This window comes from Schistocerca gregaria, chromosome 1 (genome assembly GCF_023897955.1).
Source record: "Schistocerca gregaria isolate iqSchGreg1 chromosome 1, iqSchGreg1.2, whole genome shotgun sequence".
NCBI lineage: Eukaryota > Metazoa > Arthropoda > Insecta > Orthoptera > Acrididae > Schistocerca > Schistocerca gregaria.
The window spans coordinates 731047442-731053720 of record NC_064920.1 but is presented as its reverse complement, the minus strand read 5'-3'; the positions used below and the strand labels follow the sequence as shown (position 1 = coordinate 731053720).

At 45.8% G+C, this 6279-nt stretch overlaps 1 non-coding gene across 1 annotated transcript; it reads right to left on the bottom strand.

The window, feature by feature from the left end:
• Positions 1–5496: 5496 nt before the first annotated feature.
• Positions 5497–5571, bottom strand: Trnas-cga (transfer RNA serine (anticodon CGA)). Its single transcript has one exon. It is a non-coding gene; the product is annotated as a tRNA-Ser (tRNA).
• Positions 5572–6279: the final 708 nt, after the last annotated feature.

The window sequence follows — 6279 nt, the reverse complement described above, 5'->3', positions numbered from 1 at the left end:
CCCTTATATTATTGTCGTCATCGTTTCTCCCTATGTAGGTCGGTGTCAACAAAATATTTTCACATTCGGAGGAGAAAGTTGGTGAGTGGAATTTCGTGAGAAGATTCCGTCGCAACGAAAAGCGCCTTTCTTTTAATGATGTCCATCCCAAATCCTGGTATCATTTCTGTGACACTCTCTCCCATATTTCGCAATAATACAAAATGTGTTGCCCTTCTTTCAACTTTTTCGATATACTCCGTCAGTTCTATCTGCTAAGGATCCCACATCGCACAGCAGTATTCTAAAAGAGGACGGACAAGCGTAGTGTAGGCAGTCTCCTTAGTAGATCTGTTATACACTCCTGGAAATGGAAAAAAGAACACATTGACACCGGTGTGTCAGACCCACCATACTTGCTCCGGACACTGCGAGAGGGCTGTACAAGCAATGATCACACGCACGGCACAGCGGACACACCAGGAACCGCGGTGTTGGCCGTCGAATGGCGCTAGCTGCGCAGCATTTGTGCACTGCCGCCGTCAGTGTCAGCCAGTTTGCCATGGCATACGGAGCTCCATCGCAGTCTTTAACACTGGTAGCATGCCGCGACAGCGTGGACGTGAACCGTATGTGCAGTTGACGGACTTTGAGCGAAGGCGTATTGTGGGCATGCGGGAGGCCGGGTGGACGTACCGCCGAATTGCTCAACACGTGGGGCGTGAGGTCTCCACAGTACATCGATGTTGTCGCCCGTGGTCGGCGGAAGGTGCACGTGCCCGTCGACCTGGGACCGGACCGCAGCGACACACGGATGCACGCCAAGACCGTAGGATCCTACGCAGTGCCGTAGGGGACCGCACCGCCCTTCCCAGCAAATTAGGGACACTGTTGCTTCTGGGGTATCGGCGAGGACCATTCGCAACCGTCTCCATGAAGGTGGGCTACGGTCCCGCACACCGTTAGGCCGTCTTCCGCTCACTCCCCAACATCGTGCAGCCCGCCTCCAGTGGTGTCGCGACAGGCGTGAATGGAGGGACGAATGGAGACGTGTCGTCTTCAGCGATGAGAGTCGCTTCTGCCTTGGTGCCAATGATGGTCGTATGCGTGTTTGGCGCCGTGCAGGTGAGCGCCACAATCAGGACTGCATACGACCGAGGCACACAGGGCCAACACCCGGCATCATGGTGTGGGGAGCGATCTCCTACACTGGCCGTACACCTCTGGTGATCGTCGAGGGGACACTGAATAGTGCACGGTACATCCAAACCGTCATCGAACCCATCGTTCTACCATTCCTAGACCGGCAAGGGAACTTGCTGTTCCAACAGGACAATGCACGTCCGCATGTATCCCGTGCCACCCAACGTGCTCTAGAAGGTGTAAGTCAACTACCCTGGCCAGCAAGATCTCCGGATCTGTCCCCCATTGAGCATGTTTGGGACTGGATGAAGCGTCGTCTCGCGCGGTCTGCACGTCCAGCACGAACGCTGGTCCAACTGAGGCGCCAGGTGGAAATGGCATGGCAAGCCGTTCCACAGGACTACATCCAGCATCTCTACGATCGTCTCCATGGGAGAATAGCAGCTTGCATTGCTGCGAAAGGTGGATATACACTGTACTAGTGCCGACATTGTGCATGCTCTGTTGCCTGTGTCTATGTGCCTGTGGTTCTGTCAGTGTGATCATGTGATGTATCTGACCCCAGGAATGTGTCAATAAAGTTTCCCCTTCCTGGGACAATGAATTCACGGTGTTCATATTTCAGTTTCCAGGAGTGTATTTTCTAAGTGTCCTGCCAATAAAACGCATTCTTTGGATAGCCTTCCCCACAACATTTTCTATGCGTTCCTTCCAATTTAAGTTGTTCGTAATTGTAATACCTAGGTATTTAGTTGAACTTACGGCTTTTAGATCAGACTGATCTATCGTGTAACCGAAGTTTAACGAATTCCTTTTAGCACTCATGCGGATGACTGCACACTTTACGTTATTAAGGGTCAACTGCCAATTTTCGCACCATTCAAATATCTTTTCTAAATCGTTTTGCAATTTGTGTTGATGTTCTGGTGACTTTATTAGCCGATAAATGACAGCGTCATCTGAGAACATCCTAAGACGGCTGCTCAGATTGTCTCCCAAATCGTTTACATAGATAAGGAACAGGAAAGGTCCTATAACACTACCTTGGGGAACGCCAGAAATCACTTCTGTTTTACTCGATGACTTTCCGTCAATTACTACGAACAGTGACCTTTCTGACAGGAAATCATAAATCCAGTCACATAACTGAGACGATATTCCATGAGCACGCAATTTCACTGCAAGCCGTTTGTGTGGTACAGTGTCAAAAGCCTTTCGCAAATCCAGAAATAAGCAATCGATCTGAAATCCCTTATCATTAGCACTCAACACATCATGTGAATAAAGAGCTAGTCGTGTTTCACAAGAACGATGCTTTCTAAACCCATGTTGACTGTGTGACAACAGACAGTTTCCTTCGAGGTAATTCTTAATGTTTGAACACAATATACGTTCCAAAATCTTTCTGCATATCGACGTTCACGATATGAGCCTCTAATTTAGTGGATTGCTCCTACTACCTTTCTTGAGTATTCGTGTGACCTGTGCAACTTTCCAGTCTTTGGGTACGGATCTTTCGTCGAGAGAACGATTGTATATGATTGTTAAGTATGGAGCTAATGCATCGGGATACTCCGAAAGGAACCTAATTGGTATACAGTCTGGACCAGAAGACTTCCTTTTATTAAGTGATTAAAGTTACTTCACTACTCCGAGGACATTTACTGCTACGTTACTCATGTTGGCAGCTGTTCTCGATTCGAATTCTAGAATACTTCGTCGTCTTTTGTGAAGGCATTTCGAAAGACTGTTTAGTAACTCTGCTTTGGCAGCACTGTCTTCGATAGTATCTCCATTGCTATCGCGCAGAGAAGGCATTGATTGTTTCTTGCCGCTAACATACTTCACATATGACCAGAATCTCTGGATTTTCTGCCAGGTTTCGAGACAAAGTTTCGTTGTGGAAACTGTTGTAAGCATCTCGCATTGAGTCTGCGCTAAATTTCGAGCTTCTGTAAAATATCGAAAGTCTTTGGGATTTTGCGTCTGTTTAAATTTGGCATGTTTGATTCGATGTTTCTGCAATAGTGTTCTAAACCGTTTTGTGTACCAAGGAGGATCAGCTCCGTCGTTTGTTAGTTTATTTGGTATAAACCTCTCAATTGCTGCCGATACTATTTCTCTGAATTCAAGCCACATCTGGTCTACACTTATATTATTAATTTGGAATGAGTGGAGATTGTCTGTCAGGAAGGCTTCAAGTGAATTTTTATCTGTATTTTCGAATAGGTATATTTTTCGTTTAGTTTTGGAGAATTTGAGGTTTACAATATTCAATCTCGCTACAACAACCCTGTGTTCACTAATCCCTGTATCGGTTTTGATGCTCGTTAAGTGAGGATTATTTGTTGCTAAGAGATCAAGTGTGTTTTTACAACCGTTTAGTATTCGCCTAGGCTCATGACATAACTGCTCGAAATAATTTTCAGAGAATGCGTTTATCACAATTTTGGATGATATTTTATGTGTACCTCTGAGATTAAACATGTATTTTCGCCAACATATCGAGGGTAAATTAAAGTCACCACCAAATATTATCGTATGAGTCGGGTACGTGTTTGAAATCAAACTCAAGTTTTCTTTGAACCTTTCAGCAACTGTATCATCTGAATTGGGAGGTCGGTTAAAGGATCAATTTATTATTTTGTTCCGGTTGTCGACAATGACCTCTGCCCATACTAACTAAGAGGAAGTATCTACTTCAATTTCGCGACAAGTTAAACTACTTCTAACAGCAACAAACACGCCACCGCCAACCGTGTTTAGCCTATCCTTTCGGAACACCTTTCATCCACGTCTGTTTTCGCTACTAACTGTGATATGTACTGTATACAAATCGTGTGTCTGGGTGCCCCTCTAAGCTTGGCGCCCCAAGTAACCGCTACTAATATGGTACGTCATATACAACTGTGGCGCCTCTAGCACCCCTCGCAGCTTAATGTCCCTGGCAGCAGCTTGTGTCGTTTGGGTCTTAAACCCACCCTGGAGATAATTAGATTGCTCTGACTATTCACAATTTGTAATTTGGCACTAAAATGGCAAGTGCGTTGTCTGTCACGAAACACTCATTGTTGTCAGTGACAGTTATTCTAAACGCTGATGGTGTCTTCCACACCTAGATGTCCACGATAGCCTCTTGGATGGCGTTTGTTCAGTACAAAATCACAAAGCTTGCAAATAGTCAATAGTGGAGAGAGTTGCGCACGTCTAGTCCCAAAAAGGTCCTCGCGACCAGATGTGCCTTTTATGCATTTACTAGAGTTTCATGGTGCGTGTTTATCCCAGTGCAGTGTAGGACGCTGGACTGGCATTTGGGAGGGAGACGGTTCAAATCCGGCCATCCAGATTTAGGTTCTCCGTGACTTCACTAAATAGCTCGCTGCAAAGGCTGGAGTGATTTCTTTGAGCAGAGAACGGCCCATTTCTTTCTCCATCCTTGAAACATTCCGAGCTTGTAAACCGTCTAATCTTCCTTCCTTCCTTATATTGGATACTAAAAGAAATTAAATCTATTGTGTAAAATCAAACACAGTTTATTTTCTTGTTTTAATGGCAAAAATACCATTAATTGCTGTCTCCAGTCAAACAATGACCTAGAAGGGTATGGATATACATCTGATATCAGCCATCTTTACTGTATAGTAGCATGGAGAGCTGCATCAAGCCAGACTCTGGAATGAAGACCACAACAACAACAACAACAACAACAACAACAACAACAACAGCCATCTTAGATTACATTTTTCTTATTATCCATCTTTCACCCCTGCATAGTATCTTGCATGTCTTTCCGCAAGTCTCCTTCAGATTTGTGTATTCAGGTTTGATTGAAATTGCACCACGAATTCCACAAATACTTTCTACATGTTAGTTCCCACTTTCGACGTCCACCCACACACCTTTTTGGCCAATAGCTATCATGGCAGTCACCATCATCCCAGCAATCCACAATAGTATAGATTAGGATCTAATATCGGCCGTTTGCGATTAATTTTTCATACCACTTTCTTCTCATCTCCACTCCTAGCAGTGCTAGAGGTGGCTAACAGCAACAATTTTCCCGTATAAAGAATGCCATATTTGTACTAAATTTATTGAAATTTCTCAATGCATTACAGAGTTACGCATACATATCACCCACTGAGTTGCATCCCCTATCTCAACTCCTGTCTCCCGGAGTCCTAAGACTATACAAGTCCAACATTTTCTTTCCCAGCAGTTGCACTTAAACGTGCCATCTATTCGTAACACCACTACAGCCGCAAAGGTTAAATGCTACTGGGATTGTCACCAATAAGCTATAAGCTGGAATGAGATTTTCACTCTGCAGCGGAGTGTGCGCTGATATGAAACTTCCTGGCAGATTAAAACTTGTTGCCCGCCCGAGACTCGAACTCGGGACCTTTGCCTTTCGCGGGCAAGTGCTCTACCAACTGAGCTACCGAAGCACGACTCAGGCCCGGTACTCACAGCTTTACTTCTGCCAGTACATCGTCTCCTACCTTCCACACTTTACAGAAGCTCTCCTGCGAGACATGCAGAACTAGCACTCCTGAAAGAAAGGATATTGCGGAGACATGGCTTAGCCACAGCCTGGGGGATGTTTCCAGAATGAGATTTTCACTCTGCAGCGGAGTGTGCGCTGATATGAAACTTCCTGGCAGATTAAAACTGTGTGCCCGACCGAGACTCGAGAGCACTTGCCCGCGAAAGGCAAAGGTCCCGAGTTCGAGTCTCGGTCGGGCACACAGTTTTAATCTGCCAGGAAGTTTCATATCAGCGCACATTCCGCTGCAGAGTGAAAATCTCATTCTGGAAACATCCCCCAGGCTGTGGCTAAGCCGTGTCTCCGCAATATCCTTTCTTTTAGGAGTGCTAGTTCTGCATGTCTCGCAGGAGAGCTTCTGTAAAGTTTGGAAGGTAGGAGACGAGGTACTGGCAGAAGTAAAGCTGTGAGTACCGGGCATGAGTCGTGCTTCGGTAGCTCAGTTGGTAGAGCACTTGCCCGCGAAAGGCAAAGGTCCCGAGTTCGAGTCTCGGTCGGGCACACAGTTTTAATCTGCCAGGAAGTTTCATATCAGCGCACATTCCGCTGCAGAGTGAAAATCTCATTCTGGAAACATCCCCCAGGCTGTGGCTAAGCCGTGTCTCCGCAAT